The following is a 10,465-nucleotide window of genomic DNA, read 5'->3' on the forward strand; positions in this document are numbered from 1 at the left end:
TAGGTCATCTTTAAACTCTAGGTTCTTTGCAGTACACTTGGCATTCTGAATGATCTCAAAATAAATGGTAATATGTCTAATTAGATGCATGTGTATTTAAATTACACATGCACAACTGGTGTAAACATAAAATAAGTACATAATATGCAATTATACACATATACATAAAATATGCATAAAACGTCTACACAGAGGATATCCTGAAATAGCTATTCTGCATCCCTGTAATCCTGTTAAGGGGTTTTTTTTTTAAATGGCACTTTATTTCAAATTTTGGCAATGTGTAGACAGCACCAAATCTAGAAATAAGCTATTCTGAAATAATGTCAATATAAGATACACAATTTGAGTAGCGCAATACACATTATACAATTATACACATAATGTGAGCCTAAATTCCATCTTTTAGGGAAACACTACATTCAGATTAAATTTCAGGTTTAACTGAAACATTAAATGCAACTTTATTTGATAAGTCAAGACTGATGATCAATAAACTTACGCACTTTTAAGTCTCTGTCCACTAGTAGTATATAAAACCATAGAATACTAGACTGGAAGGGACCTTGAGAGATCATCAAGTCCAATTCCCTGCACTCATGGCAGGACCAAGCACCATTTAGATAATCTCTGTCTAACCTGCTCTTAAACATCTCAAATGATGGAGATTCTACAGTCTCTCTGCACAATTTATTCCAGTGCTTAACCACCTTGGCAGTTAGGAAGTTTTTATCATAACCTGGGATGTATTTTAACATTTCAATCCCTTGAAAAGTTTCAAAGAAACACCTTTTACAAATCAACTTGTCCAAGACGTGTATTCTCTTCTTTCCAGATGTGAAATTATCTTCTCTTCCCCCACCCTTTCCGAATGGTCGTGCCTAAAGGGAACAAGATATGGTCCCGTACACTTGCCAGTTTCCGCTCTGTAAAGAGGTTTGTTCCATTACATGTTGATAACTAACATTTCTTGTGATCTTGAGAGACTAGAAATGGAAGAAATATAGTTTTGAAAATAATCTCAGAATCACTGTTGAAACAAGTACTTTTTTTTAATGTCAAATGGGTCCAAAGCTTATGAACATGACATTTCTAGGTATAGAAAATTTACTGGTGTTTCATATTCCCTACAGTAAGACATATGGCTTAATAGAAAGCCTACTGAAGTAAATGGGATATCTTTGAAGTACTTTGATTCACCTTGGATCAGATGGTTTCATAGATGGAGGGATAAAAAACAATTATCTGAAACATTCTTAATATTATATATGGTATATAGAGAGTAAATAATGGTATAAGTTTTAGACATTAATTTGGAATGGCCTATATAACTTTCTTGTGACTTCACCATTTCTGCAGAATGTTGTGATCCTGAAGTAACGGTAGCACATTTTTTATATTGCACCATATGTATCTCACAAATACACATTTTTTTCTATATGGCTATGTCTAGACTGCAAGCCTCTTTCGAAAGAGGCTTTTTCAAAAGTATCTCTCGAAAAAGCCTCTTTAGAAAAAGAGCATCTAGACTGCAAGCAGTATTTTCGAAAAAGCAAGCCGCTTTTCGAGTCTGGATGCTCTCTTTCTAAAAAGCCCTGTTGGCATTCAAGAACGCCTTTTTTCGAAAGAGCACTTTCGAAAAAAGGTGTTGTTCCTCGTGAAATGAGGTTTACTGCCGTCGAAAGAAAAGCCGCGTTCTTTCGATTTAATTTTGAAAGAACGCGGCTGCAGTCTAGACGCAGGTGAAGTTTTTTCAAAAAAAGGCTTCTTTTTTCGAAAAACCCCCTGAGTCTGGACACAGCCTATGAGAGGAAAATGTTTTGAATAACCTCAGAAGTTGAAACAGTAAACATTCCATAAAACCAAACAAAACTTACAAAAATAATGTTAAAATACATTATTACGGTAAAAGCACTACAGTTTAACTTTTCTGATTCTTTGATATTAAATGTATTTGAAACAACTACCTGTACATTAAACAGAAACACTTTATCACAGTTTTTACTGAAAACTTACTTTTCAGGATGTTAGATTGCAGGATTACTTTTAGTAAAACAAATGAGTTTGAAATGGTTAGTAATGCAGAGCTATAGTATCTGAATGTTCCATTCATTATTACCTTATTTTGATTAAAACTTCATTTTGAATAGAGCACTTGTATTTAAATTCAGTATGTTTTTGTAGTATTTATCAAAATTTGCATGTACAGCAATATAAGCCTTAGCTTAGTCAGGTGAAACTTTCACCAACTTAATGAGGACTATGCTGTCTGTGATGATTCATTATGTTGATACATTGTGTGTGAATTCTAAACTGAAGCTGGGAATACAAGTTGCTAGAGTGAGAACACCAGAAGTTTGGCTACCTTTATAAGCAGAAAAGGGAAATCAGTTTCAGAATTATGTTAGTTTTTGTTAAATGTAGCATTGCTCTTTTATATTAAACTTTTTGGGTAAACCTAGAGTTAATAAAAAATAAATGACAAATATGCTTGCTTACAGCATCAGGAATAGGCCTGATTCTATTCCCACTGGCATTAATTGAAACATTTATTTTGACATCAAAATGATCAAGCTTCGATGCAGTAGAAGGGAAACACTATATGCACTTCCCTAAGAAGTGCTGTCATTATTTATCAGTCCTGACTTTTCATCTTTCCTGTTATTATCCTAAACTTTCAGAAAAGGGCAAAAGCAGGTCAAAGATTTTGAAGTTGTGCGCCTAACTTTACATATCTAAAAAAAGGAAGTCCTGAGGCACCTTAGCCCTGTTTTATACTAGGACTTCATTTGTAAATAACCGCCCCTCCTGGACAAATTTGTAAATGGAGCATCTGCACTAGCAAGCCCATCATTTTGAAATAACGGGCCATAGAATTTGAAAACTGTACTCCTGCTTTTCATCAGGAGTGATGCTAATTCTGAAGTTGTTATTTCAAAATAATGGTACTGTGGATTAGTGCCACTAATTTGATATAAATACTACCCAGAATAATTCAGACTAATTACTCCCCAGTGCTTCTTGAGGCTCCAAGTCTGATGTAGTGTGTCCACATGAATGGAGCTTGTCTCAGACTAATTCAAGGCTTCCCCATAGTGAGGACACACTAGTTAGAATTTGTTAAACTGGGAGTTAAGTCAAATTTAGTACTTTCAAAACCATAGAATCATAGAATCATAGGGCTAGAAGAGACCTCGGGAGGTCATAGAATCCAGCCTCTGCCCAAAATAGGACCATTTCCTAGTGTAGACATGGCCTTAGAGACTAACAAATTTATCAGGTCATAAGCTTTTGTGGGTAATACCCGCATCTTCAGATGAATCATTTATAATAAATTCTGTATATTTTGTCTAGGTCAACATACAAAAATTGTTTCCTAGACCCTGAAATCTCTTAATTCAAGGTTTAAATGTAATGACACGCACAAATTCTTTGTATTTATGGGTATCTGTGTCCATCATATTATGAAAAATGTAATTTCACAAGAACTCTCACACACAAGAATTGAATTGAAATATACAGTCTTCTGACACATTAGTAAACAGGCAGGAAGGATTGGAAAATATTTTGGTTATACTCTAATTCTATACATACTCAGAATGTTACATAGTGCTATATAAATAATGTACTTTCTGAGCAGCTACTGTATAGGCAAACACATTATATCTTTAGTTTTGACTCATATTCACTGGAATAAGGAACTTCTTTTCTTGAGCAATGACATAGTAACAAGACCATTAGCCCTGGTTTATATTTTAAACTGACCCCTCAGACTGACCCCTAGTATTATTGCATCACAGTATATGTATTAGGTTTGAGTGCAGCTCTGGGAGAAGAAACTTGAACTCATGGTCTTCTAAGCAAGTAAGACTCACTGATATTTCAAACAGCTGATACCTTTATGCCTACTGAATTTTGCTCACTTGACAGGCACTTCTGTTGAAGTAAATACAACCATTTGCAAAGTAAAGAGTTATCCAGATTAGTTAGAGTTTCAGAGTCTGGCACTGAGTTTGGATTTTAATTTAATTAATTATAATTAAATTAAAAATGCCTATCCCTGGCTCTGGCAACATATCAGGATTCTTAATAAACCTGAGCTCTGCCAGACCAAGGAAGAAAAGAGGGAGATTTATTTCAGAGCTAAAACTCCATTATGGAATATAGTCTTCCAGCCTTCACATTGTGTTTAAACTATGTGGTGGGAGCAGGCTATCTTGAGCATCTTCACTGATTACAGTTTCAGTGCTATTGCATGAGGAGAGAGGCGGTCTCTTAAGATTGGTCTATTCTTTTCCTATGGTGTTAACATGTTAATCACAGTAATTAGTGATCAGTTTAAAATTTTAATATGTGAGGCAATGAAGGTGCAAGGGATTTTGCTCTTCAGAAGGTAAGAAAGAAATGGAATATGCTTGAAGAGTGAAATATGTAATGTGTCTTTATGGTCCAGTGGAAAATGCTGATGAGTTCTATTAGTCTTTATCCCCAAATATTTTTAGTGTATAAAATTATATTTTCCTTATTACATGTGCCCCAATCAAAATATTATGTATATTTAGGGCCCTACCAATTCTATGGCCATAAAAAATATGCTTCCTGGGCCAAGAAATCTGGTGCTGTCCATGAAATCTGGTTTTTTGTGTACTTTTACCCTGTATTGTACATATTTCATGGAGAGACCAGTGTTTCTCAAACTGAGTGTCCTGACACAAAAAGGAGTTGCTGGGGATTGCAAAGTTATTGTAGAGGGGCATGTCACAGTGTTTCCATCCTTACTCAGGCCCATACACAAGAATTTTCTGTGAGGGATGCTTTTTTTGTAAATGTGAACCTCTCCCTCCCCGTGGTCCTCCAAGTAAGCCTCTGGCTAGCTGAGGGAAGGCTGGGGCTGATTCCCTCACCATCATCAAGAGCGAGGCCCAGACCTGGCTTTAATCCTGGGAGGTGGGGGCAGGGATTCTTGTAAATTTTGATCCTCACCCATATATCCCAAATTATCATGGGCCACACACTGAAACATGTCAGTGGTTTTTCATTGTTTGTTTTCTTTATATGTCTAGGAATGATGATCAGTGGAATACATAATTAATTTTTTTGTTAGCAAGATTTTTTTTTGTGAGTCAGTGGCTTCTGACCCCCCAAAAGGTTGCACATATCTGAGATAGAGTGCACAGCTACTACATATGCTTGTAGAACCATTTGATCTATGTTTAGGGTAAAATTTACGCATTTCCACCATGCCATCAATTGTTTCTCCCCTTCAGTAACATTTTCCCTCAATAGTTTTCTTATTTAAAAAGCAAATTTCCCTTCTCAGACTATTTGAACAATCAAGCACTGATTTATTTCCTGTGCTTGTGTATAGGCTAATGCTAGAAACACGTTTTCTTACATTGTTCCAATAGTTCCTGCTAACAGTAACAAATCCTTTTCCACCTTCTGTTGCCATACTGGCGATATTCTTAAGAATATTTGTTGTCCCATTCCTAATTTTGAGAAGGATTTACTGACAGCTTTTCCCAACTCTTGTGTTTCAGCTATAACAAAACATACGGTGAGTCTACACTGCACCATTATTTCAAGATAACTAGTGTTATTTCGAAATTAGAATGCGAGCATCTACACAGCCATTACATTATTTTAAAATAATTTTGAAATAACAGATGGGTTATTACGACTTCTGTAAACCTCATTCTATGAGGAATAACACCTATTCCAAAATAGCTAATTCGAAATATGGCTGCTATTTCAAAATAGCCCTACCCCAGGGACATTATAAGTTATTCCTCCTCAGTGCCTCCTGGGGTTCTAAATCAAGATAGTACGTCTACATTAGGGAAGCCTGCCTCGGACTAATTTTGAGGCTTCTCTGCAGTGTAGATGTGCTATTTCAAAATAAGTGTGAGGTGTAGACATACCCTTAGTTTGTTTGCCAATACCTCTATGTTAGTGTCATCTAGTACTCCTACTCCTAATCCAGTTCCACTCAAAGCAGTTTCCAATACAGCCCTGGGGGTTCTTTTGATTATGGGCTTGTCAATATACCATAATTTTAGCTATTCTGCTCATCCTTTATGTAATGTTTATACACATGGAGGCATCAAGGTATGAGCTTTGAAAAAATTAAACTGACATACTCTTTGTGATCCAGTTTTACCACACGATGTCCATTTAATGGGTGTCTTCTTGATTTTTGCAAGGACATTCCCCCCTAAAGCTGGATTATCTCTTCTGGGAACCCAGGGCTTGTAGATTTTGCGAAGCCTGTAGGCTCCAGGGTGGGGACAACAATAAGGGGTTCAATATGTGGGAGGGGCTGCATGGGAACAAACTGGGGTCAGGGTGCAGGATTTAGGCAGGATGTAAGATGTAGGAGCAGGATGGGAATGTGGGGTCTGGTAGGGTGAGAAGTGTGGAAGAGACGTGGGGAGTCTGGGTGGGAACAGTGGTGCAGGAGCTGGCTGGGGATGGGGGTGCATGATGCAGTTCTTGCCTTGGACTTTCTGTTCTCCATTCTGTATACTAATGGAGTGATGCACATGAGGCTAAGAGAGCTTTCAGATGGGTTTAGGTTAGGGAAGTAAATGAGTAGTTGACTACCCAATAAACCTAGGCTATTCAAGTTGAGTACTCGCATTCCCTCCCCACCCCTCAACCCCAGTATCAGAGGTAGCAAGGGCAGGGAGCAGGATACAGTGCTGGGGAGAGCCAGCTTAAAAACCAATTCTTTCTAGCACCATCTCCGCATGGCGGCTCTTACTACATTTAAAAAGCAGAGCCGTAGCAGTCGGAGCCAGTGCAAGTTGGGACTGCCCCAGGAGCTAATTCCATTATCACCAAATTAGCTTACCGTGACGTAGTGTTGGTACCTTGCTGGTTGCTGGGATTGGGCTGTGGGTGTCCCCCACTGGTTACTGTCTGTACCACAGCGCAGCAGAGTAGGTGATGGGACAGGGAGGTAACCTGTTTGACCAGTTACCTCCCAGGGAGAGGAACAAAGGAAGGTGGAATGCTGCCCCTGGCTAGGGGACAGGGCTGGAAGGGATGGTCTTTTAGTGTCTGTCTGGGAAGCAGGGGAGAAGGAGCTAGAGAGGGGGCTGGGATTGTAGGGCCTAGCCACCCCACATCTCAAGGAGGGGCACTGAGGCCTCCTAGCCCCAGTTCCTGTCACCAGATTACATCTGTGCTGTGCTGTATCCTAGAGAAGCAATAAACTCCCTCTATTCTACTGGCTGGTGGAGTCTATTCATGCCACTACGGGGGTGCAGGAAGCGGGGGACCCTGATGCGTCACCACACTTACTAACTGCAATTTAACATTCCCAGTCTTTATGAGCACAGCCTTGAAGCTGTCCTGTATTCCCACATTGGTATGCTTCACCCTAAGAGAGGAAATATAACCCTTCTTTGCCCCCCCCAACCTCTTCATTTGCACACTCGGCAGGTGGCTTACTCCTCTGGGTAACTGTTACTCTCTTTGTCCCTCAGCAAAACCCTCACACAGGCTGGCAGTGTCTCCCCCTGAGCCAAACCGCAGCTCCTACCCATCTGAGCCAAACCGCAGCTCCTACCCATCTGATTTTTCCCCTTCAGCCCCTATTCTGCCTCCACCTAAAGTTACTTCCCTCCCAGACCACTTAATTTCAGCCCATTCTACACTCAGCCAGTGACTTGTTCCCTGTTTGGAGCAGTGACTGTTACAGATACTAGAGATGGGATTTGGGGGTCCCTGTTCTTCAGGGCAGATCTCTAGGTTACTCTCTTAGGCCAGCATATCCCCACCTACTCCCAGAGTTGCTGGGCACACAGCCAAAGTAGGGTAACTCCCTTCACTCACAGCCCTTCCCCCCCCAGCCAGTCACTGATCCATCCACTCATTGTGGCTAGAGCAAGGGGCTCCCTGCCAGCTCCAGGCCAGGGAAATTTGGTAGCCCACCTCCCTATCCTCGACTAATGCCAACTTTAGCCCTATGGAATCTGGAGGCATCTGCCCAGCTGCTCCCAGGGTGGGATTCAAACCCACAACTTCTGGTTCTGGAGGCTGACCCACCTCAAATGTCTCAAGTCTTCCAGTGTATTCTCAAATGTTCTCTGTGACAGATGTCATGATGGATACCTCTCCTTTTATACTAGTAAAGATTAGACTAGCACCTAGAGACTGCTACTGACATCTGAGCACCATTGTGGAAGGCCCTTCAGAAGTGGATAGTAAAAGACAATTCCTGCTCTAAAGATTGTGTAGTGTGGGAATTTTAGTGGAGCCAAATGGAGTTAGACACCCAAATCCTGGTGAAATCCAATGACAATTTGATACCTAATTCCCTACGGCTTATTTGAAAATTCCAATTTCAATTTGAAAAGTAGAGAAGACAAAGAAAATATGGGAGAAAGGAAGCATTATTATTCCAATTTTAGCTAGGAAACTGGAACACAATGAATTTAAATGAGATGTACAACATCACACATTTATTTGTTGTATTCATTTAAAAAGCTTATAATTGAGCAATGAACTGAATCCATTTCTCGTAAGTCTTATTCCAGTAGCATAACCACAAAACCAAACCAACTCTCAACATTTCTTCTGAGAAGTATGAAGTTCTTTTCTGCCTTTCCTCATCTTAGCATTACCCCCCCACCAATATAAACATCTTAATGAAGATGTCAACAACACGAAAATGTCATAAATGTTGTATCTGCACTTAAATTATGGACTCTACACTGCCTAAAATTACCACTTCGGTTACAAAACCTATATAAGTTTCATTAGCCTCAAGCTCTCTAAAAACAGAAGCAACACACTATTACAAAATGATTCTTTTTGATGAAGTGCAGCTATGCAACGCTAACTTACACGAACTCTCGAATCCTAAGAACTTGTACAACTACCTGGTGCAGAATGGATTTTTTTTCCTTTCTCCATAATTCTAAAGTGACCATTCCCATAAACAAAGAAGCACAGTGTGGTGCCAGAACAAAAAGCTTTTTGGGGCTTGCATTGCTTCTAAGGCCACATGCATTTTACAAAGATAGCTCTCTCTATTAGACAACAGGACACATGCTCTATTTAAGTGGAAGTTGTCATTTCCAATTTAAACCAATATTTTCATAGCACAGGAATGCAGATAAAAATGTTACCACTTATTTTTTTACTGGTGCTGTGAGCAGCAAATATTTAAGTACATTTTTGAAATTTCCACACTGTTCATGTAATAGCTATAGTATTATTATATGGCTGAGAGCTATAATGAGCCACTCAGGTGAGCAATTATTTAGGGGACTGCTGTTTTCCCCAAACAGGCAGAGATAATACTGAACCTACCACTACTCAGAAGCTCAGGATTCACCATGTTAAATTAGAAGCTTTGTCACAGCACACTAAGTAAAAACTTACTTTGTGAGTAGCCAGTGCGACTACTATACAACATGTGTAAATGTAACCTAATTTGTCTCTAAATGGATTACTAAAAGCCAGATTCTGATATACTTATGTTGCATAGCACCTATAAGGACATCAGTGAAACTACCTGTGTAGAAAGCTGCCACTAACTGTTATACCAAGTATCAAAATCTGTCCCCATAATAGAAAAAAAAAGTGTATTTCAAAATACTTAGGAAATTATAAACTAGCTGCATCTTGAATTTAAACAAATCTCATCTCTCTGGGTACTGGCAAATGGCTGCCAATGTGACTTAAAAAAACCCTACATTTTATTCAGCTGTCCACTGAAAAAAAATGTATAATACCCAATGTGAATATGTATAGAGTTTTCCATTGCCATTGGTTTCAGTGACATAGAATCAGCCCATTAAGTGAAATTAATAGGTAGGAGGTTTAAAACAAACAAAAGGAAGTATTTCTTCATGTAATACAGCCAACCTGTGGAACTCCTTGCCAGAAGATGTTGTAAAGACAATGACTTTAACAGAGTTAAAAAAGGAGCTAGATAAATTCATGGGGATAGGTCCATCTATGCTCATTAGCCAGGATGGGTAGGAGAGGAGTCTCTAGCCTCTGTTTGTTAGGGGCTGAGAATGTGTGACAGGGGAAGAATCAGAAAGGATATGACTACAGATCAGTGTTATTTTGGAATAGCTAATATTATTCTGAAATAACATAGTCCGCATCTATACTACAAGCAGTTATTTCAACATAATGTCGAAGGACTTCTTACTCCGACTCCTGTAACCCTCATTTTATGAGAAGTAAGGGTAGTTGGAGGAAGAGTGCTCTACCTCAAACTGCCTTCTCTGTAGACAGTGCCAAAAGCCAAAATAAGCTATTTAGATTAAACTACATAATTGACATAGCTGAAGTTGCGTAGCTTATTTTGTCTTTAGCTCTTCTGTGTGCCCTTAATGATTACCTGTTCTGTTTGTTCCCTCTAGTCGTCTGATGCTGGCCACTGTTGAAAGACAGGATACTAGGCTGAGTGGATCTTTAGTTTGATCCAGTATGGCCCTTC

Source organism: Pelodiscus sinensis, chromosome 1 (genome assembly GCF_049634645.1).
Source record: "Pelodiscus sinensis isolate JC-2024 chromosome 1, ASM4963464v1, whole genome shotgun sequence".
Lineage (NCBI taxonomy): Eukaryota > Metazoa > Chordata > Testudines > Trionychidae > Pelodiscus > Pelodiscus sinensis.